The sequence below is a fragment of the Somniosus microcephalus genome, chromosome 3 (assembly GCF_052327205.1).
Source record: "Somniosus microcephalus isolate GS21.2 chromosome 3, FLI_Smic_1.0, whole genome shotgun sequence".
Lineage (NCBI taxonomy): Eukaryota > Metazoa > Chordata > Chondrichthyes > Squaliformes > Somniosidae > Somniosus > Somniosus microcephalus.
In genome coordinates, this window is record NC_140989.1 from 259800598 (window position 1) to 259828275 (window position 27678).

Below are 27678 nucleotides of genomic sequence, written 5' to 3' on the forward strand. Positions count from 1 at the left end.
ACATAAAGAAACAACATCTCATCACTGATCCAACAGCAGAGGCCCCTGGCTTCAACCTCCCTCGAAGACAGTGGACAGCGCTCGACCGAATCCACACAGGCCGTGGACGATGCGGCAACTGCTCCACAATTGGAAGATGAGGGATGATCTGAAGTGTGACTGTGGCCATGAATCCCAGACCATGGAACACATCACATCAACCTGCTCACCAAGATCTATTGCAGGAGGCACCTCATTTCTCCACTCGGCATCTCAGGAGGCCATCGAATGCAGAGCCACACTAGACAGCCCATTATAAGCTTTTCCCATCATATGAAAGTAGTAGTATTAAGGTAGTAAAGTTATGTAGAAATAGGACCCTTTCTCCCACATTTTTACATTCTAAAACTATTTTAGAGCATATGGCATCATTGTGAACCAGCCAGTTGCAACAAAGTACCTCTCTGTAGCATATGCAAATTTTCTACTGGACATGGGTATTTTCCATAGATTTTGTTCTTGGCCACTCACATTCTGGCAAACGCAATAAGTGTCTCTATAACACGATTCCAAAACATATCTGTTCAAATTGTGCATCTAATAAAAAAATTCATCTGTATTATGACTGTATGAGTGACTTCAGTTATGTGGAGAGATGGGATTTTTCACCTTAGGCTGTGAGGGAATATACCATATTTCAGAAAGGTACACCATAATATGAACAGAATACTGATATTATTAATACATGATATACTGGGTGACATGAATCTTGTCATTCATGTGGAAATCACAGAATCACAGAAGCCCCACAGTGCAGATAGAGGCCATTTCGGCCCATCGAGCCTGCACCGACACATATCCCACCCGATCCCCGTAACCCCTACACCAACACATATCCCACCCTATCCCCGTAACCCCACGTATTTAATCCCCCTAACACTAAGGGTCAATTTATCATAGCCAATCAACCTAACCTGCACATCTTTGGACTGTGGGAGGAAACCGGAGCACCCGGAGAAAACCCATGCAAACACGGGGAGGATGTGCAAACTCCACACAGACAGTCACCTGAGGCCGGATTCGAACCCGGGTCCCTGGCGCTGTGAGGCAACAGTGCTAACCACTATGCCACCGTGCTCCCCTTGACTTATGAAATGATACTGGGTGGCCTGCTGGTGGCACTGTCCAGGGAGAGTATAAATACTCGGGGACGGGCCCAGCTTGCTCAGGACATTCTTGAACAGGAACTAGTGAAGGATGCAACTAGATCTCCATGTTGAAAAACAGTTGATTAAAGCTTTGTTTAATATCTTAGACCAAGTGCCTAGTAGTTTTCTTACGTCACTGGGTTTAAAAATCTAAAGCCTTGGAGACACAGGCTGTAAACAGAGAACAGGCTTCTGAGATAAAGATCAGTTGTTAAACAAAGTCGTAAAAAAACAAACAAGCTTTGAAATGGGAATTAGTTAAATATACTAAAACAATGACTCTATTGAAATGGCAGTTTGGCGCTTCCGAAATGTCTAGAGTTTGGAGGGAACACAATGAAAATGCCCAGTTTAAAGTGTTAAGAACTAACACATAAAGCAGAAACACAAACATTAAAAGAACCATGTGCCTTTGAAAAGATGACATCAAGTAAAAGAAACACCTGCTGGTCAAATAGTTTTTATGTTAAACTTGGAAGACAGGAAACCAATTAAATAGGCAACCAATTGAGATAGCTAGAAATGCATGAACCACCCTAGTTGAAGTGTCTTTAATTTAGACATGATACCAACAAGAACACTTTGAAGATATGACTTCAATAGATACACCAAGCAATTACATTGGGCTGGATGTTTATTCAGGAGTTGGGTTGGAGGCGGGACTACAACTTTCGGGGTTGTAGTCCCGCCTCCATCGAGATGCAGCCAATCCACGTGATTTTAACTTGGTTGACCTTGTTGAGCCCGCTGGGCGGGCTCAGCAGGCCAATTAAGGGTCACCCGGCAACAGGTGACGTCACAGGCTGAAATTTCATCTGTCAAGACGTTTTGACAGATGAAATATCAGTGTTTCACAGCTGTTTGAAGCTGTCAAACACTGACAGTCTTACTTCTAACATGAGTCCTTCTCCACAGACTCAGTTAGAAATCTCTCCTGCACAGAAAGCTGCAGGCTGTCACTTTTGACAGATCACAGCCATTCTGCTTTCTGTGCCAGTGAGATGAGGGACTCCCCGAACCTAAAGGAAGGCTGAAAAGGTAAGAAAAGGTCATTTACACTTCTTTAATCACTTTAGTCACACCAAACACACTTACCTTTGCACTCATGCACACATCACTCATCTGAACACCGACATCTCAACTCCTCCAAGCACTTCAACCCAACGGCCCGACTCCTCCAACTTGGCGTGGTTTGGAGCTGTCGGGAATCCCACAGTTCAAGCTTCAAAATAGGGATTAGGCTAAAAACTGCCTGTTAACTACCTGTTAACAGGCAGTTAATTGGCACTAATCCCTTCCCGCCTCGGGGAGGCGGGTCCCAGTGCGGGGTGGGTACCGGCCTCCTTTGAAACTGGCATGGAGGCGGGTTGGAGGCGGGATGGTGTCGGGACCCCCGATTTCGGGAATTTAACCCCCCGCACGCCTCCAATCCCGACTCCACGGCACACTGAAAATCGAGCCCACTGTGTTTGTATTGAACTTGGAGCAGCACGGAGTCACAGGGATCGATTTTAACTCAGGTGCGGAGAATTGTCGGGTTCCCTGAATTTGGTGTTTCCCACACGAATCTAAATGGGTGTGTGAGATTGATGCAATTTTAACTCAATTGGCCAATTGATTTCCAACATGTGGGAACCCTTGGCAAATGAGTATTTCCAGTCAGAAAGTCGCGGAATATGACGTCATCATTGCTGCTGCATTTAAGATCCACAGCAAGCCTTGCTTCCTCTGCAGGCTTCAAAGCTTTCCCCTTATGATGGCACAGGAGCCTGCAGGAACAATGGCCAGCGGGAGGGCAGGAGCTGCGCCTAAATTTGATGAGGCATCACTGCAGGAATTGTTGGATGGGGCTAGGGCCCACAGGGAAGTCTTGTTCCCTTCTTCAGGGAGGAAGAGGCCTCCCAGTCAGACCAAGGCTGTGTGGCTACATGTGGCTGGGGAAGTCAACTCCTTGGGGCTCACACGGCGCACCTGGATGCAGTGCAGGAAAAGATTCCATGACCTTCATTGCACTGGAAAAGTAAGTATGAAGTTTGCATCATAAGAACATAAGAAGTAGGAGCAGGAGTAGGCCATGCGGCCCCTCAGGCCTGCTCCGCCATTCAATAGGACCATGGCTGATCCGAACCTAGACTCATGTCCACATTCCTGCCCGCTCCCCATAACCCTTAATTCCCTTATCAGCTAGGAAACTGTCTATCTCCGTTTTAAATTTATTTAATGTCGCAGCTTCCACAGCTCTCTGAGGTAGCAAATTCCATAGATTTACTACCCTCTGAGTAAAGAAGTTTCTCCTCATCTCAGTTTTGAAACAGCAGCCCCTTATTCTAAGATTATGCCCCCTAGTTCTAGTCTCACCCATCAGTGGAAACATCCTCCCCGCATCCACCCGATCAAGCCCCCTCACAATCTTATATGTTTCGATAAGATCGCCTCTCATTCTTCTGAATTCCAATGAGTAGAGGCCCAACGTACTCAACCTTTCCTCATAAGTCAACCCCCTCATCTCCGGAATCAACCGAGTGAACCTTCTCTGAACTGCCTCGAGAGCAAGTATATCTTTTCTTAAATATGGAAACCAAAACTGTTCGCAGTATTCCAAGTGTGGCCTCACCAGTACCCTGTATAACTGAAGCAAGACTTCCCTGCTTTTATACTCCATCACCCTTGTAATAAAAGCCAAGATTCCATTGGCCTTCCTGATCACCTGCTGTACCTGCATACTAACCTTCTGTGTTTCATGCACCAGGACCCCCAGATCCCTTTGTACTGTAGCACTTTGCAGTTTCTTTCCATTTAGATAATAACTTGCTCTTTGATTTTTTCTGCCAAAGTGCATAACCTCACACTTTCCAACATTATATTCCATCTGCCAAATTTCTGCCCACTCACTTAGCCTGTCTATGTCCTTTTACAGGTTATTTATGACCTCCTCACTCACTGCTTTCCCTCCCATCTTTGTATCGTTGGCAAACTTGGATACGTTGCACTTGGTCCCCTCCTCCAAATCGTTAATATAGATTGTAAAGAGTTGGGGTCCCAGCACTGACCCCTGCAGAACACCATTAGTTACTGATTGCCAACCCAAGAATGAACCATTTATCCCAACTCTGTTTTCTGTTAGATAGCCAATCTTCCACCCATGCCAGTATATTACCCCCAATCCCGTGATTTTTTATCTTGTGCAGTAATCTTTTGTGTGGCACCTTGTCAAATGCCTTTTGGAAGTCCAAATACACCACATCCACTGGTTCCCCTTTATCCACCCTGTTTGTTACGTCCTCAAAGAATTCGAGCAAATTTGTCAAACATGACTTCCCCTTCATAAAACCATGCTGACTCTGTCCGATTAAATTATGCTTATCCAAATGTCCTGTTACTGCTTATTTAATAATGGACTCCAACATTTTACCAACCACAGATGTTAGGCTAACTGGTCTATAGTTTCCAGCCTTTTGTCTACCTCCCTTTTTAAATAAGGGCATTACATTAGCAGTTTTACAATCTGCTGGGACCTATCCTGAATCCAGGGAGTTTTGGAAAATTACCACCAATGCTTCCGCAATCCCTACCGCTACTTCTCTCAAGACCCTAGGATGTAAGCCATCAGGTCCAGGGGATTTATCCGCCTTAAGTCCCATTATCTTACCGAGCACCATTTCCTCAGTGATTTTAATCGTGTTTAGCTCCTCCCCCCTATAGCCCCCTGTTTGTCCCTCAATCTGATCCCCATTGCCTTTCCTCACCAGCACTCAGCTTCAGCAATCTCTTCCTCCACATCCCACTTGACACTCACATCCATGCACCCTTACCCATTCCCTCTCTCTCTATGCTCACATTCACATAACTATGCCACCATGCAGCCCTCACACTCCCTCTCACTCTGATGCTTTGAACACAACTGACAACACACAGGGAGGGCCCTTGGTCTTGCAACCTCACTCAATCTTTGTCTCCTTCTAAGTATCTATGCTATGCAATCTCTACACTCACTCCTTCATTCTCACTCAACCTCCACTTGTCTCCCTCATTGCAGGAGAAGAGAGCTCACAACAGGAGAGAGCGAGCCAGGACAGGAGGAGGGCCACCCTCATTAGCCCAGCTCACCGCCTGGGAGGGAGCCGTCCTGGAGATTGTCGGGGCTGATACAGATGCGGAAGTTGGGGAAGGACAGACAGGTGCATCCCCACAAGCTGGTGACAGAATAGTTTTCCATCACTCTCATTGACATTGCATGAGTTGCTGATAATGATTCTGAAGCTACATCATATGGACTTATGATCATCTGCAAAATACAATGTGCATGTAACCTTGGCATCACATCTCTAATTTTTCCTTGACTCCCCCACAGGACCATCGAGAGCCCCCGTCCCCACTGTGCAGGAGGAAAAGCCTGAGATTCCAGACTCCTCAGAGGAATCTGCAACCCCTGAGGGCGCAGCGTCAGCAGAAATAAGTGCACCCAGCACCAGCGCAGACACTCATACCTTGGGGGGACCTTCAGGACATAGAGTAGAGTTGTCACCTGGTGTATCACAGCTCACAAGTGAGCATCAGCAGATTGTGGAGACAGGGACAGCAGTGGAGAGTCCTCGTCGGAAGGCGCAGGACCCTGCTAGCTCGGCTCAGCTGCATGTCGACCCTCTGCCTCTGGGTCCATCCGTAAGATCAGAGGTGATGGAACTCCAGGCACAGATGCAGGAGTCTCTGGCAGGTTTTGCCTCTAGGGTCGCTGCGAGTGTGGAGCGAATGGAGGAGTCCATAGCGAACATGAGCAGAGCCTTCGTGGAGTCATTGGCGCATGAACCCATCAACATGGAAAGGATGGCTACCTACGTGGAAATGATTGCTGCCTCCATGGTAAGGCTGGCTACGGTAGAGGAGAGGAGGGCTACGGCCATGGGGGAGGTTAGTCACCAGGGTATGGAAAACATGGTGAGTGTTCAGAATAGAATGACATCTCTTGTGGAGCGATGGGCATCTATTGAACAGAGAAACCAGACCTTCATGGAAGTCCTTCTGAGTAGGACTGCCATTGCAGATATGGGTCCCCATGGCCCCCCCTGATATGCAGCAAGGTGCTCTCAAGCCACTTGCAGGCATTGAGGGAGACCTGACCCATGAGAGGGAGGTTGGTGGCAGACCTCAAGGAAGTGGAGGTTCCTCTCCAAGCGCTCACACTTCCATGCCAATGCAGAGCCCTCGGTGAGAGCCCCGCCGGAGTCCACACCCAAGTGAGATAAACGTCTCAACCCCTGCACAGCCACAGGAGCAGCAGACTGCTGACGAGCCCTCACAGGCTCGCCACCCCAGAGGACGCCCGCCAAAGGTGTCGAGACAGGAGCAGCAGGAAACTGAGTAAGGGGCCTCCACATCTGCTGAAGACACAGGGGAACCACTACGTAGGAGCATGCGTAAGTGGAAAATAAAGCACAAGTAGTCACAAGGGTAGTCACTTGGGTGAAATGTTGTGTATATTGTAAAAATGCCATCAGTTGGTTCTTGTGCATTAAAATTCTGATGGCAACTGTTGCAGTTCTGGCGTGTGTCATTTTGCGAATGGGGCTTTCACATTGAGGGCTTAGGATTACTTGCAGTTGTCAGAATGCTGGTCAAATAGCTAGGAATCTGCAGGGTTTGGCCATTGTCGATGCTCAGGTAAGAAGCTGCGAGGCAAAAGAGTTTGATTTACTAGGCTAAGCAAATCTGGCCAGGATGAGTGCGTTCTTTGCATCCCGGGCAGCAATGTTCGCGCGTAATGCTGCCGCTGGTTGATGGGCCTCTGCAGGAAGCTCGTTTTCGCCCTCCTCCTCATCATCATCATCTAAGCAAGGTATGTAAGGAGCCACTTGGTCCTCAGGAATCTGCAAGCCACGACGCTGTGTCATGTTGTGGAGTGCACAGCAAACCATGACGATTCTGGAGACCGTGGCTGCTGAGTACTGTAGGGCTCCACGTGATCTAACCAGGCATCTGAAGTGCATCTTCAGCAAGCCGATGGTTTGCTCGATTATGGATCTGGTGGAAATGTGGCTGGTATGAGGCACGAGTTGGGTAGGATTGATTGGGGAATGTCACTCAAAGGGTCGACAGTGGTTAGGCAATGGCAAACATTCAAAGACCGCACGGATGAACTACAGAATTTGTTCATCCCAGTTTGGTATAAAAATAAAACAAAAAAGGTGACTCAACAGTGGCTAACAAGGGAAATTAGGGACAGCATAAGATCCAAGGAGAGGACATATAAATTGGCCAGAAAAAGCAGTAAACCTGAGGATTGGGAGCAGTTTAGGATTCAACAAAGGAGGACAAAGGGATTAATTAAGAGAGGAAAAATAGAGTATGAGAGTAAGCTTTCAGGGAACATAAAAACTGACTAAAAGTTTTTATCGATATGTGAAGAGAAAAAGATTGGTGAAGTCAAGCGTAGGTCCATTACAGTCAGAATCAGGGGAATTTATAATGGAGAACTAAGAAATGGCAGACCAATTAAATACATATTTTGGTTCTGTCTTCACAAAGGAGGACACAAATAATCTCCCAGAGATGTCGGGGAACATAGGGTCTGATGAAAGGGAGGAACTGAAAGAAATCAGTATTTGTAGGGAAATGGTGATAGGGAAATTGATGGGATTGAAGGCCGATAAATCCCCAGGGCCTGATAATCTACATCCAAGGGTACTTAAGGAAGTGGCCCTAGAAATAGTAGATGCATTGCTGGTCATCTTCCAACATTCGATAGAATCTGGAACAGTACCCATGGATTGGAGGGTAGCTAATGTTACCCCACTATTCAAAAAAGGTGGTAGAGATAAAATGGGGAATTACAGACCGGTAAGCCTGACATCGGCAGTGGGGAAAATGCTAGAGTCCATTATAAAAGATGTAATAGCAGAGCACTTGGAAAACAGTGACAGGATCGGACAAAGTCAACATGGATTTACAAAAGGTAAATCGTGCTTGACTAATCTGCTGGAATTTTTTGAGGATGTAACTGGTAAAATAGATAAGGGAGAACCAGTGGATGTGGTGTATTTGGACTTTCAAAAGGCTTTCGATAAGGTCCCGCATAAGAGATTAGCGTGTAAAGTTAAGGCACATGGGATTGGGGGCAAGGTATTTATTGTGTCCGTGTATGATTGAGACACGGACAGCAGGAGTTGAAGAAAACAAGTCTTTACTGAAAGGAGTCAATCGGGAAACTGAAACTACAGAGGCTTACTAGCGCCTTTTATACAGGGGTGGTCACTGCCGGTACTGCAGTCTGAGACCAGTTATTCTCTTAAAGGTACATACACAACAATTCCTCCCCTTTTAGATAAACAGTACATAACATTCATTTAACAACTAAATGATAACTAATTACAATCACAATTACGGTTGCTAGATACATTGGTTAAGTTTAAGCAATTATAAGTTCAGTCTTTGAGGAGGCTTCCTGATTCTGTCTGGATAACGCCTCTTTGGGGTATCAGGTTCCTCTGGCAAGGTTGAGTCAGGACCAATGTCGTTGTTTGGTTCATCTGCTTCCAATATCACCGATTCTGCGGTAGCTGCAATTGGTACGTCAATTTCATTACCAGGTGTATCAGATCGTGGTGTGGAGTTGACGTTTTCCAGTGACTCTAGAATCTGGTCAGCATGGCGTCTTACAATGCTCTCTCCAACGTCCACAGTATACATGAGAGGTCCTTGCCGTGTACAAATCGTTCCTGGCTGCCATTTCTCAGTGCGGTAGTCCCGGGCCAAAACTGGTTGACCTATCTTAAAACTCCTGGTCGGCCTTTCATTCATATTCTGAAACTGCCTGTTCTCCACATCTCTTCGGACGTTTGGCTTAACCAAATCCAAGCGGCATCGTAGTCTTCGATTGAAGTACATCATGGCTGGAGTTTGGTTGGTAACCGCATGTGTCGCATTCCGGTAGGCAAACAAGAAGTTGTCCACCTTGTGTTGTAGGGGTATATCTTCATTACACATTGCCTTGATAGCCGTCTTGAATGTTTGAACAAGCCTCTCAGCCAATCCATTAGTGGCTGGATGATATGGGGCAGATGTGTAATGCTTAACACCATTGTTCTTTAAGAACCTCCGGAACTCTTCAGACACAAACTGTGGTCCATTGTCAGAGCAAATCTGTTCAGGCAGCCCATTCCTGGCGAATATGGTTCGTAAAACTGTGATAGTTTTTTCCGTGGTGGTTGAGGACATTTTTATTACCTCTGGCCACTTTGAATGTGCATCCACTGCAATTAAAAACATCGAGTCCATGAAGGGACCAGCAAAATCAATGAGCACCCTTTGCCATGGAGATGAGGGCCACTCCCATGGATGTAGAGGAGCTTGTGGTGGGGCGTTTTGGACCTTCTGGCATCCTGCACAGCTCTTGGTCATCTCTTCGATTTCTCTATCGATTCCCGGCCACCACACAAACGCTCTGGCTAAGTTCTTCATTTTTACCCCACCCAGATGACCCTCATGAAGATCATGGAGTACTCTATCCGTCAACTTAGGTGGAATTACTACTCTGGATCCACACATCAAGGTTCCTCTGCACACTGACAGCTGTTCTCTTCTCGGCGAGAATGCTGGCAGCAGTGGTTTGCCATGTGCTGGCCATCCCTTCACCGTTAAATCATAGACCCGTGATAGTGTTGGGTCATTCCGTGTTTCCTTTTCTATGTTTGCATTCGTCACAGGGAGACATTCGACTATGGTCGAGTGGAATAACTCCATTGGATCCACTGCAAGGTCTTCTTCTTCCACCGTCGGCAATGGTAGGCATGACAATCCATCAGCATTCCCATGCTGTTTAGTTCCTTTGTACTGGATGTCATATTGGTGTGCCCCTAGGGAAAGGGACCACCTCTGCAGCCGTTGCGCTGTCATTATCGGTACGCCCTTCTGAGGGTTGAAAATGGAGACAAGAGGTTGATGATCGGTTAGTAGAGTAAATTTTTGACCGTGCAGGTAGTGATTGAACTTCTTCACCCCCCACACTAGGCTGAGGGCATCTCTGTCAATCTGGGCGTAGTTACACTGGGCAGAAGTTAACGAGCGTGACGCAAAAGCTATCAGCCTCTCTAAACCATCAAGGAATTTATGTGACAGGAGCGCCCCAATGCCGTAGGGAGACGCATCACACGCCAGTCTGATCGGCAGTGCTGGGTTGTAGTGAGCCAATACTTCTCTTGAAGTGATTAAGTCCTTACTCTTCTGAAAGGCCCGCTTACAGTCATTGCTCCATTTCCATGCTACTCCCGTTTGTAGCAGGGCGTTCAGTGGGTGCAGGATTGTCGACAAATTCGGCAAAAACTTATGGTAGTAATTCACCAATCCGAGGAATGACCTCAGTTGCGAAACATTTTCAGGTGCTGGGGCCTTAACAACCGCTTCAATTTTGTCAGGGGACTTATGTAACCCCTCTTCATCAATCATGTGGCCACAATACGATATCTGTTTCTTAAAAAACTCGCACTTGGGGCGGTTGGCTCGTAGCCCATGTTCCCGTAGTCTAGTGAGCACCTGTTCCAGGTTGTTAAGGTGTTCACTGTCATCTTCACCTGTCACAAGGATGTCGTCCAAGTAACACTGAGTCCCCGGAATCCCTTGCAGGACTTGTTCCATCGCTCTTTGCCATATCGCCAGAGCTGATGCTACTCCGAATACCAATCGATGATACTGGTAAAGACCTTTGTGAGTGTTTATCGTGAGATACTTCCTAGAGGATTCTTCAACCTCCATCTGCAAATATGCTTGTGCTAGGTCAATTTTTGTAAAATGCTTCCCTCCAGACAGTGAGGCGAAGATGTCTTCTATCCTTGGAAGAGGATATTGTACTGTGTGAAGGACTGGGTTCACCGTCACCTTGAAATCCCCACAGATGCGAACCTTCCTTGGCTCCTCAGACTTATTGCTTAACGTTTTCTTCATGACAGGAACGATGGGTGTCGCCCACTCGCTCGAGTCGACCTTAGACAACACGACTGCCTTCTCCAGATTCTCCAGCTCTGCCTCGACGGCTGGGCGAATTGCATATGGTACCGGTCTTGGTTTGAAAAACTTGGGAATTGCATTCTCTTCTATTTTTATCGAGGCGGTTACGCCTTTAAGAGTGCCCAGTTCTTGTTGAAATACCTCTTTGGCGTTAGCTAAGATTGTTGACAATCGTCCCGGAGTGACGTCTTCATCTTTTTTACCGTCCACCGTCATTGCATGAATGGAGTGCCAATCTAAGCTTATCTTCCTGATCCATTCACGTCCCAATAACAGTGGTCCACCATTTTGCAGTATGTAGAGATACAATTTCCGTATTTTCTTGCCGTTGTATTCGACAGGCACCCTTATTTTTCCTCTGGAGTATACTTTTTGCCCCATGTATGTCGTCAAGACGATGGATGTCTCTCTCAAGGGTATGTGTGAGAATAGCCGCTCGTAGTCTCGTCGATTCATGACGATTAGCGCTGATCCTGTATCCAATTCCATTTTAACTTGGGACCCTGCTATCGTGAGGGTGACCCAAATGGTTCGGTGATCCTCTTTTGCGATTACATTGTGAAGTTTGAGACAGCTTAGTCTCCTGTTCCCGGATTCACTATCGCTCATCTGGTCTTCGGAACTACTGTCCGTCATCTTTTGTACTTTCTTGTACGGTTCCTTAGTAGCCTTTTTGTTGTCGCTGGTCTTCTTCCCAGACCTGCAAACTCGTGCAATGTGTCCCATCTTTCCGCATTGCCTGCATATTTTGTCCTTGGACCAGCAGTCCTTCTGGTCATGGTTAGTTCTGCCGCAGCGATAACATTTTGCAAATCCCCGTGTCATTTCGTGGGTGCCATATTCCTGTGGCTTTTGTTGAATTTCCGCAGCTCCCCTGGCTGCTGCTTCGTATGATACTGTACTGCCACGCTGAAAGCCTTATCTAGCATCAGCTCTTTCTATGAGAGTAACTTCTTCTGTGTTCCTTCACTCAGGAGTCCACAGACAAATTTGTCCCGTAGTGTATCGGCCCGTCCTGCTCCGAACTGGCAGTGCTTTGATAGCTTGCGTAGTTCCGTAAGATACTCAGCATTGCTCTCATCTTTGTGCTGAGTTCTCCTGTGGAATTTAAATCTTTCGGCTATCAACAGCGGTGCAGGGTTTAGGTGTTCCTGTAGGACAGCAACAATTTCGTTAAAACTCTTCGCCTTCGGTTTGGCTGGAGTAATCAGGTCCTGCAATAGGCCGTACGTTCTAGCGCCCATTAAGTTTAGCAATACCGATGCCTTTTTCTCATCGGCTATTTCGTTTGCCTCGCAATATATCTCGACTCTTTCCACATACGTGGTCCAGTCCTCTATTGTATTATCAAAGGCAGTGATACAGCCAGTCTTCGGCATCTTGAAAATCTAAAATGGCGCCTCCCGCGCTTTGCCTTCTTCCCCGATTTAACAAAATGGCGCCTCCTGCGCTTTGCCTTCTTCCCCGCTGATTAAGATGGCGCCTCCCGCGCTTTTGCCTTCTTCCCCGCTGTTGCTAGCGCTGCTTTCCGCAGTTTCCGTTGCAACCTGCAGCTCCTCGCGGTTTCCTGCGTGTTTAATATTTTTTTTAAAATTATTTTCCAGTCGTGGAACAACCCTGTGGGACTCTTGCCTCCCTCTTCTCGGGTCTATGCGCAGCCCGGCTTTGTAGCACCAGCCACGCCCTGTGTGCTGCACCCTCTCTCTCTCCTCTTCCCGACAACGCTGTTCGGCCCCGTTGCAAGCAACCCGCTCGAGTTCGCGACTGCCGCAGCCCAGGAAGGATCAGTGTACTACCTGCCACCAGCCCGATTAGCTGAAGCACCATCGACAGGAACCAGGCCCCGCTTTCGACAGCTTCTCCAGCAATCTTCGACTCCGCTAACACAGGGGCGGATGCCCACGGTCGACGCCCGTTTCTACTGCTTCTTTCTTCCTTCTGGCCTCGACCTCTGCTCACTTCGCTGCAGGAATGGATCCCAGGAGGTGGTGCAGACTGTAGGTAAGTTCGTATCTGCTCGTCACCAGTATTATGTCCATGTATGATTGAGACACGGACAGCAGGAGTTGAACAAAACAAGTCTTTACTGAAAGGAGTCAATCGGGAAACTGAAACTACAGAGGCTTACTAGCGCCTTTTATACAGGGGTGGTCACTGCCGGTACTGCAGTCTGAGACCAGTTATTCTCTTAAAGGTACATACACAACAGTATTGACTTGGATAGGGAACTGGTTGGCAGACAGAAAGCAAAGAGTTGGAATAAACGTGTCTTTTTCTGAGTGGCAGGCAGTGACTAGTGGGGTACCGCAGGGATCGGTGCTAGGACCCCAGCTATTCACAATATATATTAATGATCTAGACAAGGGAACTAGATGTAATATCTCCAAGTTTGCAGACGACACAAAGCTGGGTGGGCGTGTGTGCTGTGAGGAGGATGCCGAGAAACTCCAGTATGATTTGGACAGGTTGGGTGATTGGGCAGAAGCATGGCAGATGCAATGTAATGTGGATAAATGCGAGGTTATCCACTTTGGTGTCAAAAACAGGAAGGCAGGTTATTATCTGAATGGCAATAGATTGGGAGAAGGGGAAGTGCAATGAGACCTGGGTGTCCTTGTACACCAGTCGCTGAAGGTAAGCATGCAGATGCAGCAGGCGGTTAAATAGGCAAATGGTAAGTTGGCCTTCGTAGCGAGAGGGTTTGAGTACAGGAACAAGGATGTCTTGCTGCAGTTGTACAGGGCCTTGGTGAGACCACATCTTGAGTATTATGTGCAGTTTTGGTTGCCTTATCTGAGGAAGGATGTTCTTGCCATAGAGGGAGTGCAGCGAAGATTCACCAGGCTGATACCTGGGATGGCAGGAATGACGTATGAGGAGAGATTGGGTCGATTGGGCTTATACTTGCTGGAGTTTAGAAGAATGAGAGGGGATCTCATTGAAACTTATAAAATTCTAACAGGACTAGACAGACTAGATGCAGGAAGGATGTTCCTGATGGTCAGGGAGTCCAGAACCAGGGGTCACAGTCTAAGGATAAGGGGTAAGCCATTTAGGGCAGAGATGAGGAGGAATTTCTTCACCCAGAGAGTGGTGAACCTGTGGAATTCTATACCACAGAAGGCAGTAGAGGCCAATTCATTAAATATATTCAAGAAGGAGTTGGATATATTGCTTAAGGCTAAAAGGGTCAAGGGATATGGGGAGAAAGCAGGGACAGGGTACTGAAATTGGATGATCAGCCATGATCTCATTGAATGGCGGAGCAAGCTCGAGGGGCTGAATGGCCTACTCCTGCTCCTATCTTCTATGTTTATATGGAGTTGTAGCGCTCCTCAGCTTCGTTGGCTGGCCTCCTCAACGGCGTCATTAGCCAAGTCCTCAGGGGATAGCCCTCGTCTCCAAGGAGCCATCCGTGAAGTTGGTCTGGCGGCCTGAATAGCGGAGGCACACTAGACTGGCGCAGTATGAAGGAGTCATGGCAACTGACAGGGTACTTGGCACAAACATGCAAAATCTCCTTCTCGTGGTCACACACCAGCTGAACGTTAAGGGAGTGGAAGCCCTTGCGGTTGACAAAAATACCTGGATTGTGATGGGGTGCCCTAAGGGCCACATGTGTGCAGTCAATGACGCCCTGCACCCTTGGAAAGTCTGCCAGATGAGCTAATCCAACCGCTCGCGCCGTCACATTTGCGTGATCCCTGGTGAAATGGATGTAATTGTGCGCGAGGGCAAAGAGGGCATCGGTTACCTGCGTGTTGCAAGTGTGTGCGGCCGACTGGGAGATGCCGCTGATGTCTGCTGATGATCCCTGGAATGAGCTTGAGGCAAAAAAGTTTAGTGCGGTGGTGACTTTGATGGCCACTGGTAAGGCGTGTCCACCTGGTCCTCTGGGCAGCAGGTCTTGCTGTATCATTGCGCAGATGTCAGTCACTACCTGTCGCGAAAGTCGAAGCCGCCTTTGGCACTGCTGCTCAGTCATGTTGAAGTAGCTGACCCTGTGTCTGTAGACCCTGTTTGGGGGGTATCTCCTGCACCGACGGGCTTCCATGCCCTGGCCCCTTCTGGCCTGTGCTGCCTCAGGTGGGTGAGCAGCAGCCTGTCGCTCCTGCTGCTGGTGCTGTTGCTGGTGCTGCTGTTGTTCCTGGTTCTGCTGCTGCCGCGGCTGGTGCTCGAGCTCCTCTAATGCCAAGAAGGGAAGGAGAAAAATGGCTCCCATGCTTCTGGCATATGCCTCTGCTGAGGAAGCGCTGAGTGAGGGTGGCGAGAGGGGTTTCCCAGGAGTTCACACTGGAGATGTGTGTGAGACTCCAACCTTCCACAGGTGTGGTTAAGCCTGGTAAAAGTTGCCCCAGGCCTGAAACAAGAAAGTCCTGCCACCTGCAAATGATGACTGATCAAATCTCCTCTTTAATGGTTGACCTGCAGCTGATAGTCAGCAAGCCAATAGTGCTCATGCCAGGTTTCACATGCGTGATCCCCACCAGGTGTTTTTTATGTGGGAAAAGGGTTAAAAATGCAAGGACCTGTTAAAATGGCATTATAAAGGCCAATTATTGCTGATTAAGGGTCTTAAAGACCAGTCCCACCTGTTGGAGGCAGGACTGATTCAGGACCATCAGACACGCCTGGGTTAAAATGGCTCGGGGTTGGGAACCAGGCAATGGGGGGGGGTCCCAACCCCCAGTTTTTGCGATTTTAACCCCCCACACGCCTCAAAGCCCGCCTGACGGCTGAGTTAAAATCAACCCCAGAATGTCTGCTAAAAACCAGTAAAGCCAATATTAAGAATTGAATGAAAGAATTTTGTAAGAATGGCATCAAACAGAAACCATAACTGTCATATTGTTTTTATGATGGTTTTTGAAACACCTAAATGTAGAGACATAATTATGTATGCAGCAGTTGAATTGACAGTAAGATAGAAAGCATTCAACAGAGGTCTCAATAAAGACAATTAGCTGACATCAGCAGAGAACTTCAAAGAAGAAACCACTGCCAAAAGGGTATAAAAATAAGAGCTTTTCAAACAGAAAGTCAGAACTCGCTGAACAGGCCAAGCATTCTCAACTCTTCAGAGGCAGCTCTGTAGGTCTTTAACTTTGAGTCTCGGGTAATCAAATTCATTGATTTTGGTGGATAATCTGGATTTAGAGGTAAGTAACAAATGTAGAAATGTAACAAAGTAAAGATTTGAGAATAAAGATCTCTGAGAAATAATAAATGTAAGCTATCTGTATTTTGAATTGTTAATGTTGCGACTGATTCAACAACTGTTAAATGAATGTCGGCTCTTAAATCAAACTATATAATTTTAGAAATGTCTCAAAGAGTAATTCTGTATAAACTCGCGAACCCAATTTCTGTACACTGTTTTGTAAGGAGTTGTAGAGTTCTGGGGGGTATTCTGGACCCTCATAAATATCTGGAAGGTTACAGTCTAGTTCACCTTATTAAAAGTACTATCTGGAGGATGGTAACATCTTCAGCCGTTCCTTTCCTTTAGTGAGAGATAGCCTGAACCTTTAGACCCATTTAAGCGTCTTATGGAATTCGGCTATCTCTAACGTAAGTTGAAGGTGAACGTCTGAGGAATACGCCTGATCTGGGGTAGCCCGAAAGGGCTAGGACTTGTAATTACCCCTTCAAGACCAGAGAAGATTAAAGGGAGATCCAATAGAGGTATTCAAAATTATGAGGGGCTTTGATACAGGAAATAGGGAGAAACTATTTCCTTTGGCAAGTGGAACAGTAACCAGGGGTCACAGATTTAAAATAATTGGCCAAGGAACTTGAGGGGGAATGAGGAGAAATTTTTTAAGAGGGTTGTTAAGATCTGGAAGGCACTACCTGAAAAAGTGGTGAAAGCAGATGCCATAGCAGTGAGGGGCTGGGTCAGTGGGGTGTCGGTGCGGGACTGGGTCAGTGGGGGTCTCGGTTTGGGGCTGGGTCAGTGGGGTCTTGGTTTGGGGCTAGGTCAGTGGGATCTCGGTTTGGGGCTGGGTCAGTGGGGTCTCGGTTTGGGGCTATATCAGTGGGATCTTGGTTTGGGGCTGGGTCAGTGGGGTCTCGGTGTGGGGCTGGGTCAGTGGGGTCTTGGTTTGGGGCTGGGTCAGTGGGGTCTCGGTGTGGGGCTGGCTCAGTGGGACAGATGAACAACATGTCAACTGTACAGGGTCGGTCAGAAAGCAAGCTCCAGGTTAGAGAGCCACACTGCAAAGAAAAGATGTTTTTGAGGGTAAGCTAGATAAACAAGAGGGAGAAAGAAATAATAGATTATGCTGATGGGGTTAGATGAAGAGGGATCGGAGGAGGCTCATGTGGAGCATAAACACCGGCATGGACAGGTTGGGCCGAATGTCCTGTTTCGATGCTGTAAATTCTATGTAGAAAAAGGGAAGTGGCGATGATGTATTTTTTGAAGCATTTTTTTTCAATGTTCTATGTAATTATCTTGGGAAGGTTAGAGTACTGAGACACTCAACTAAGGTAAATGCAATAATATTTGCAAACATTGAGCAAATGTCACTTGATAGAATGTCACATGATCAAACTTGAAATTGGATACATACTTTAAAAGAAAAAGTTTGCAGGGAACAGCAGGGGAGTGTGACTAATTCGATAGCTCATCGGCACAGGCACGATGGGCCGAATGGCCTCTTTTTGTGCTGTATGATTCTATGCCGACAGAGAACAGAAGCACAATTTCCGGGTCAGAGATAGAAACAGAAACAGGCAGAGACAGAGAAGTGAGATAGAAAGAAACAATAGGGTAAACTTTACTGTTGCCATGGCTGGTGAAGCTGAAATGAAATAGATGAATCAGGCCAGGAAATCAGGTGGAGATCGCTCTTGCTGAATCTCCCCCGCACTGTGACTGCATATGATCAGGCTGCTGGCCTTTTAGACTAGTTTAAAATGTGCAAGAGCTCGATTTTTAATGGGCTGTATTTTCCGATCGGAGGCTTCCCGCGTGCGGAGGCCTCCAATCTGGAAAAAATCTACGCACTTACCTGAGGGCTCCCGAGGTGCGTATAGTTTCGCTCCTGAGTCTCTCCAACTCAAAATGTGCAGGGCCCACGTATCCCAGAGGCGCATGTGGTTCGCCAATGGGAGAAGGGAATCTCCCTTCATACACTTGACAGATAGACCTGTCAAATATATGAATGGAGATCACCCCAAAAACACTTAAAAGCATTAAGTAATTTTTTTTAATCACATTTTTGAAATTAGTTGAAATTACAATAAATTAAATATTTTAAACAAAAATTTAATTTTTTGCAAAAAATAATTGAAGTTTTTTACAGGGCTAAAAATAAACTTACCTTTTTTAAAGTATTTTTAAATGAAAAATGAGTGAAAACTTTTTTTAAAACTTTTTTTCAAATCTTATGCTGGTAAAAGCAGGCCTTACGCTTTTACCAGGCATTGTGGCAGAACCACTGAATGACTCTGGATAACTGTATATAATTCCCTTTAACGATGTTCTAACACCAGCCTAAACCTGTGCCATTGTGTTAGGCATTACTGTGTTTTGTATATAGAGTTTGCATGTACGGGGTGTGGCCCCTTTAAGAGCACGGGAAAACGCGGGCAAACGCGATGACGTCACGTCGCAAACCACGGGGCTGCCCAAGGAGTCCCTGTGGCATCTCCTTTGAGTAAAGAACTGCTTAATTGCTCTCCTGTGTCGATCTCAGTTATTCGTAGGAATTCGTTAATTCCTACATTGGTGACCCCGTTTTTGTGAACGTTTTCACAGAAGAAGAGCACAGCATGGAAGAAAACGCTGTTTCACTAAAGCTACCGCAGTTCTGGGAGCAGCAAGCGCCCTCGTGGTTTATTCAGGTCGAGGCCCAGTTCGCCCTGAGGAACATCGATGCGGATCAGACCAAATATCTTTCTGTGGTCTCCGCACTCGACAGCTCTACCGTCTCTCGGATCGTCAGCCTCCTCGCAAACCCCCCCAACGGAGCGCAAGTATGAAACCCTCAAAGCACAGTTACTGCAGGTTTTCGGGCTCACAAAATCGGAGCGCGCCCGTCAATTACTCGCTATGCCCGGGCTCGGGGACTCCAAGCCTTCAGAGTTGATGAGCCGAATGCTCACACTCCTGGGCTCAGAACGGGAATGTTTCGTCTTCCGCGAGATTTTCCTCGGCCAACTGCCTGAACAGGTGCAAGCTGCCCTGGCCAGATCTGAAATAGAAGACTGCGCAACACTCGCTGCGGAGGCTGACAACATTTTCGCTGTAACTCGGCAGCACTGCGCCGCCATGAGGCACCCATCCCCCGCAGACGCCGCCCCAGCTCATCAGCCTCCTGGGCTGTGTTTCTACCAGGCGCAGTTCGGCGCGAAGGCAAAGCGTTGCCGCCCTCCCTGCAGTTTCCCCCCCAAAAAAACAACTTACACTGCGACCACTGAGGAACGGGTCTAACGGGCACCCAGCGGCCGCGATGGCGGTCGGCAATGCGGGAAAATTGCTGTTCATCACTGATACTCTCTCCGGTCGTTGTTTTCTGTGCGACACCGGAGCGCAGTGCAGCATTTTACCCGCGTCCACCCTCGATGTGCAGACAGGGAATCACGGCCCCGCCCTTGAAGCGGCCAATGGCGGAACTATTCGGACCTTCGGCAGACGGCGAGTGGAGTTGTGCCTCGGGGGGCAACGTTTTCACTGGGAGTTTGTTATGGCCAAAGTTTCCCAGCCCCTCCTCGGCGCGGATTTCCTGTGCGCCAACAGCCTCTTGGTCGACGTTAGGAACCGGCAGCTGATCAACGCAGCAACTTTTAATTCTCTTTCGTGATACCGCAGTAACACTACGTCACGCACCGTCTCCTGTGCGTTCCCGACTCCTGATGAGTTCACTCGCCTGCTCAGCGAATTCCCCAACCTGACGAGACCCACGTTCTCCTCCACAGCCACGAAACATGGTGTGGAGCACCACATCACCACCAACGGCCCCCCAGTCTACGCGCGGGCCCGGCGCCTGGAACCTGGCAAGCTGGCGGTCGCAAAGGCGGAGTTCGCAACCATGGAAAGGTTAGGGATTATTCGCCGGTCGAATAGTCCCTGGTCTTCGCCCCTCCATATCGTCCCGAAGCCTGGCGGCGGATGGCGGCCATGCGGCGACTATCGACGGCTAAACGACGCCACCACTCCTGATCGGTACCCGATCCCCCATATCCAGGATTTCTCTGCCCAATTGGCAGGGAGCACCGTGTTCTCAAAAGTCGACCTCGTCCGGGGCTACCGCCAGGTCCCAGTTCATCCACAAGACGTCCAGAAGACCGCAGTCATCACCACATTCGGCCTCTTCGAGTTTTTACGGATGCCGTTTGGGTTAAAGAACGCAGCCCAGGCTTTCCAATGCCTGATGGACTCTGTGCTGCGGGACCTCAAGTTCCTCTTCGTCTACCTGGACGATAGTCTAATTGCCAGTCCTACCAAGGAAGAACATACCTGTCACCTACGCACCCTTTTTCGACGCCTCGGCCAACACGGCCTGATTATCAACCCGGCCAAGTGTCAGTTTGGCCTGCACCAAATTGATTTCCTGGGGCATCGCATCACCTCAGAGGGAGCGGTTCCTTTACCTTCGAAGGTAGAGGCGGTGACATCTTTTCCAAGCCCGCTGAACATAAAGGCCCTGCAGGAATTCTTAGGCATCGTAAACTTTTACCACCGTTTCGTGCCTAAGGCGGCACTACTCATGCAGCCCCTGTACGAGGCCCTCAAGGGCAAGACTGGCAAGAACCTGGTAGACTGGACGGAGGACATGGCCCGAGCGTTCGCCGACACCAAAAGCGCCTTAGCCAACGCCACCATGCTGGCGCACTTGCTGCCAGGAGCCACCATCGCCCTCACCACCGACATGTCGGACTATGCTGTCGGTGCCGTGCAACAGCAGTGGGTGAACGGGACGTGGCAGCCATTGGCATTCTTCAGCCGTCAACTACGGCAGAACGAGAGAGCATACAGCACGTTCGACTGGGAGTTGCTCGCCCTTTTTCTGGCCATCCGCCATTTTCAGTTCCTTCTGGAAGGACGCCCTTTCACCGCCTTTGTGGACCATAAGCCGCTGACCTTTGCCATGTCCAAGACCACTGAACCGTGGTCAGCCTGACAGCAGCGTCAACTGACCTACATATCCAAATTCACCACGGATATACGGCACGTGGCCGGTAAGGACAACCTGGTGGCAGATTGCCTCTCCCGCGTATCGTCAATGCGGTTCATTTGGGCATCGACTATGCCCTCATGGCAGCGGACCAAGCCTCAGACCCGGAAGTCGAAGCTTACCGAACGGCCATCACTGGCCTCCAGTTGGCCGACGTCAAGTTCCATTCGGCAGGTACCACGCTGTTGTGTGACGTCTCCGTACAGGATCCTCGCCCTGTTGTGCCGGTCGTCTGGCGCCGCAAAGTGTTCGACGCCATACATGTGTTGTCACACCCTGGAATGAAGGCCTCTCAGAAACTGAGGTCAGCGAAATTTGTATGGCATCGCATGCACAAAGATGTCCGCGACTGGGCCAACACCTGCGTGGTCTGCCAAAAGGATAATTTACAGCGCCACATCAAAGCTCCGTTGGCCGCCTTCACAGTTCCGGAGCGACATTTTGACCATGTCAACGTGGACCTGGTAGGACCACTCCCACCCTTCCATGGTTTTTCACACATCCTAACCATGGTTGACCGCACCACCAGATGGCCAGAGGCGGTCCCCCTGTCATCCACTACTTCGGCGGACGTGGCCAGTGCGTTCATTTCCTCCTGGATCGCCCGTTTTGGAGTGCCCGCAGATATTTAGTTGGACAGGGGACCGCAGTTCTCCTTCGAACTCTGGAATGCAGTGGTCCAAGGACTCGGTGTCAAATTACACCACACCACAGCTTACCACCCACAGGCGAATGGCCTCTGCGAACGCTTCCACCGTTCAATGAAAGCCGCCCTGAGGGCCAACCTCAAGGACGCTGGATGGGCAGACAAGCTACCGTGGCTCCTGTTGGGCCTTCGCACGGCCCCCAAAGAAGACCTTCACTCTTCATGAGCGGAGCTTGTCTATGGTCAGCCGCTGCGAGTCCCAGGGGACTTCCTACCAACATCGACAGAGCCATGGTCCACGTCTGCCCAGCTTGCTAGTCAGCAAGAGGCGGCCAGGTGTTTTGCACCGGTGCCCACTTCGCACCACGGGCCGCAGAGGTCACACGTTCCCACGGAGCTTCACAAGGCGGAATACGGTTTTATTCGTCATGATGCACATAGAGATCCGCTCAAGGCCCCATATACCAGTCCCTTCCGCGTGTTGGAAGCAGGGGACAAAACCTTCACGGTAGATGTCGGTGGTAAACCAGACCACATTTTGGTCGACCGCTTAAAGCCAGCACATTTAGACCTCGACCGCCCCGTCGAGACAGCACAACCGCCGAGGCGGGGTCGACCACCCATCGTCGTTACGGCAGATCAAGTGCGACCGCCCGCCAAACCGCCAGCCGCCCAGCAGCCTCCACCTCGAGAGTACAGGAGTCATTCTGACAGGCTTGTCAGACCCCCTCACCGTTTGACTTTGTCCGTTAAAGCAAATTCTGGGGGGGCGCATGTGGCAGAACCACTGAATGACTCTGGATAACTGTATATAATTCCCTTTAATAATGTTCTAACACCAGCCTAAACCTGTACCATTGTGTTAGGCATTACTTTGTTTTGTATATAGAGTTTGCATGTACCGGGCGTGGCCCCTTTGAGAGCGCGGGAAAACGCGGGCAAACGTGATGACGTCACGTCACAAACCACAGTGCTGCCCAAGGAGTCCCTGTGGCATCTCCTTTGAGTAAAGAACTGTTTAATTGCTCTCCTGTGTCGATCTCAGTTATTCGTAGGAATTTGTTAATTCCTACAGCGTAAGATTTCTAAGGGTTTTCGGTGGGCGGAGGTTCTCCAGAAAGCAGAACTATCCGCCCACAGATGCCCTTCTCTAGGGCAGGCGTCCGATCTGTCAAGAGCATTCGCATGCGCTTCGCATGTCTGAAACGGGCATTTCCGATGTCCCTATGGGTGTGGACACAATGCGTCCACACCCGTAGGGATCAGAATATCCAGCCCAATATGTCAATGCATGGGCAATGAAATGAGTGCAAGCTTGATTCCGATTTCACTCTGTGAATGTGCTCAGTTCATTCATAAAATTAATGATCAGGTTCAGGCACATTCTCATCTGCCGGTATATCAGGAGGACCAGCTGTGTCTTTGTTTGGAGCATATATGAGAGTAGACTTGAAATTCCCATTTGTGAAAGCTGAGCTTTTCAGTGCTCCTTTTGCTAGTTTCTTAATTTCCGCCCCATTTTCTGGATATGGGATCTCTAATGGACGTTCTTCTCTTTCTGTGGTGTTTGGAGGAGGAAGGAGAAGATGAAAAGTGGAATGCACGTTCACTTGCACCCCAATATAGACTGCTCGTACCTGCCCTTATCCATATGGGCATGTCTGGAAACCCACATACACCTATCTGGGAATATCTTGGAAATCTTTTATGCAAGCTATATTTCACCAGGGAGACAGAAGGATAGAAATTGGACATTATTACACCTGTTTTACAGGTGTAAAATAGGTGCAATCAGGGAAAATTTCAGGGATCAAGTTCGTGCACCCCAAGGAGGTCTGAAAGACGTCCAACTCGATATTGGGTCGCAACATTTTTCAGGTATCCAGGGCAGTTACCTAAACAGTTAGGTCCCTTGCATATGTTAACGAGGGACATAGTGCCTGTTTTAGGACCCATCAAGGAAATTGGGAAGCCTTGAGCGTAACAGGCATTGGGCCTACCCAGCTCAATTTTTCTAAGTGGCGGCCACCAAAAAGGTAGTTTTAAAAATAATAAAGTTTGATGTGGAGCCAGGAGTGTTCCTCCCTGTTCCACAGCACTCGCGAGGGCCGCCCTCCTCACATTCTCCTCTCCCACACCCCACCCCACCCCCCGACATACCTTCAAGCCATTGCCTGACATTCATTCTTATAAAATGGGCCAGCTGCCTGTGGAGTTGCGACAGGCCCTGGCAGCTCAACTGAATATTGTTAATGATGCACGAGGCCCAATTTTGGGCCGGCCTCAGGCCTCCCGATTGGGGCGCGCACTGCATACACAGCACCCATTTCAGGCCTGAAAACAGGCCTAAAGGAATTTCTGCCCCAGAGCCTGCTCAACTACCTTCACTACAGCATCCATGGTAACTATTTTATGTTTTAAGCTCAGTCTAAGCTGTTTTTGATAGAATAGGGGAGATTACGGTGTTGATGGAGGTTTGTGATTGAACAGAGTAGATAGAAACAGATTGTTTCCAGTGATTGAGGTGGTCTAGAATGAGGGGACACAGATACATGCAGGGTGATGCAGGATGAAGAGCGTGAGCAGCCTTTTACACGTAGTATGGTTAAGCTGTTTCCGGTTGTAATTTCTATACCACAATGGAGAGTGGTGACAACAGTCAATCGTAATGCACAGACACATCAAGCAGGCTATTTATGTGTTGTGTGCTGAGGCAAACAGCTTCATTATTTTCTCCCAGAGACCTAGCAGCAGACTGAGTGATGCTTGCAATTTTGTTTTCGCATCCCAGGCCTCCCCAAAGTCCAAAATGTTATTGACAGCATTGAACCAATAATGAGTTGCTGCAACAATAAGGGGCACTTGACAATTAGTTCCTTTATCTGCCGGGTCAATTAGTGTGCTACATGAACTGAGTGCATTAGTGCTCCAAGTTAAAACTCTTCACAGAGCAATTTTGTTACGTCTGAAAACAGACGGTAAATGAGCACTATATTGTACTCCTTACATTGTTGGCTGTTATCTCACATTGGCCATCAGCATCAAGTTTAACACCAACTATATACTGTGCACTCACAATCATTGACAAGTGACTATTTTAAGTGGCTAAACTGAGGAACAAAGAAAGATAATCTCTTTGCACAATTCATTTTTATCCCGATGAAGTCATATTTGAACTTTGATGTACAAGATAGGGAAATAGATGGATGTTTACAGGGTTACCAACGCTGTTATAAATACACTGTAGGAATTAAACTGTCATGCATCAAAACTGTGTTTTGAGACGCTGTTCCAGTATATGTGAGGCATGATACATATCTGGCAGACCTGAGTTGTGTTATTAGCTGTGAGTGGTAACCTGCCCACAGAGTTTGGTGTATGCGTGCAGAGGTCCAGTCACTGGTGAGTTACATTTTAAAGTAAAAAAGAGCAGCTGGAAGGTGGGCCCTCTCCCAGCATTAAACATTACATTTAAAAGGTTTTTAGCTATCCAAAGGAGATCCTAGCAACTTATAAAACTGGGCGGAAGTTCGAAGGGCTGATTTTCCTCTCTTGGCACTGATTGGGAGCAATGTGAGCACAACACACCGGGAGTGCGGCACACCTGGAGCACGACTATGACCACAGTGTCCAAACCTCCTGTCGGGCATAATTTAGGAGTGCACCCTGTATGCACTATCAGGGGTAGGCCAAAGAGAAGTGGATTATAAAGGTTGCACGATTGTGTGTTATGAGTTCTCTTAAACTTTTAATAAGAATAATGTTGGAGATCTTGTGGAAATAGCTACGTAGTGTCTTGTGAGCTGATAGAAAATGTGGAGCTGCCACCTGTATTTTGAACATTCTTTGTTTTATTTCTCTATTGTATGGAAACAGGTTATGCTGATCATTTTGTATTTCAAAATAGTGGAAGTTATTCAACAATGGAGTGTTGGAATCTATTTATTGGCAGTCATAAGCTAAAATTTGCATGTCTCTGCTCCACTAGTGTGTTGTACTGGGCCTTCCCCTGTCAACCTGCTCATGCTGCTTTACCAGGCTGGGGTGGCAGCATTACACCAAGTAGAAGTCTGGGAGATCTGTAACCTGCCTTAGAGGGAACTGGTAAGAGGGTGGAAACATGGTGACAAACAATTGGTGGAGGAGCAGAGGAACCAGATGTGGGGTGGGGGGTTAAAGAATGATGGTGCGGGAATAGGAAGAGGGTTCTGGTTTGATGGCAAGGCTTCTCTTTTTATTCCAGGTGAAATGGAGCAGATGTACGATCAGAGGGGGGGGGGAATTCCTACGCTGGGGTGGAGAAAAAGATGTTAGCGATTCAGGAGCGGCCGAAGTGAATTATTTCAGCAGCTGTCAAGGGGGCTTGTGGTTGTTTCCCCTCTTCTGACTATAAGAAAGCCATATTGCAAAAGGCAGTGGTGGAGGTGGGGGGGTGGGAGAGGGGCGGTGGTGCAGGAAGAGGGTAGTACAGCACTGAACACAGCCTCCATCAGAACTCAGCCTCCATTATTAAATGGAAAATACTAACAGCCTTCTGCACCGAGCCTTGACGCGGCAAAACTATTTTTATTCAAAAAAATCAAAAATGAGGATTTATCTTGACAATAAATACCATCCCGTTGCTTGAGACAGATAATGCCTAAACAGCAGCTTGGGAACAGGTAATTCCAGGTTTTAATCAGGGCCGTTTGCCCCTGAATGGCACCTCGTGCTATTAGAGGAAATTTGGGTGCAAAGCTCCCTGGCAACCATGGCTGCGTTCTCTTCAGGTGGAGTCAGTTGTAGACACTAGAAATGCAACAGAGGACGTTTGTGTGTAGTGCTCTTCAGGAGCAGAATAGGAGAAAAGAAGTAACATCCATTTTGCCTCTACATTGTACCAATTTTTCAGATGCTTTTTGGGAGCAGGGCAGAGGAATATTGGCTCTATACAATATCCTGTACAAAGTTCAGGCTAGCTTTTGGAAATGGTCTCACACCACTAGAATTTAGCGTGCTTAAGAGTCAAATCAGCTCTCCACTCCTGAGTTAGCATTTGTGTTCATGCGCTTCCAAAACTGCTTTGCATAATACAAAAACATGGTTAATCATGTGCTGGATCCTTGGCCTAAATTACAATTCCAAACCAACTAACTTAATCCAGTAAAAACAACTTTGTTTCTCATAGTAATTATTAAAACCATAGAAATGAAGAAAAATCTTACCTGTAAAGCAATTTCTTGAAACTGACATGGGGGGAAAAAAATGAACAAAAAGTAGGTAACAGTCACTGGAAAGATAACAAACACAAGACTGAAAACATTAACACCACAAAGGGAATGATGATATTTGCAAACAAAAGCAGTTAATAACTTCTGAATATATGTTTTGCCACAGTGGTGCTAAGATGATGCAACTCACAAACCTTTAGTTTCAGTGAATAGCAGTGTGAGCGTAAAGATCTACTGAAATATAATTGGGGTGAGCCAGAAATTTCAGAGTTGTCTCCTTGCAAGTTTTGTGGGTAATTATTTACTTCCCTTGGGAAATTAAGTCAATTTTGAAAAGTGCACAACAGTTAAAATTATATATGCTTCACTGGAAGGAGTGGGCTCACCAAGACAAATGGCTTTTTCTTGTTCCACACTTTATGCGCCCAGCGTTTTAAATATCCATCAAAATGCCA

At 47.8% G+C, this 27678-nt stretch overlaps 1 protein-coding gene across 1 annotated transcript in view; it reads right to left on the bottom strand.

Moving 5' to 3' along the window:
• The window catches only part of LOC147121868 (potassium channel subfamily T member 2-like), a 257850-nt gene extending 230473 nt beyond the window's left edge, over positions 1 to 27377 (bottom strand). Inside the window, exon 1 of the mRNA XM_085982390.1 lies at positions 27218 to 27377. The gene's annotated coding sequence lies outside the window, so the exon portion shown is untranslated. The remainder of the gene's footprint in view (positions 1 to 27217) is intronic.
• Positions 27378 to 27678: the final 301 nt, after the last annotated feature.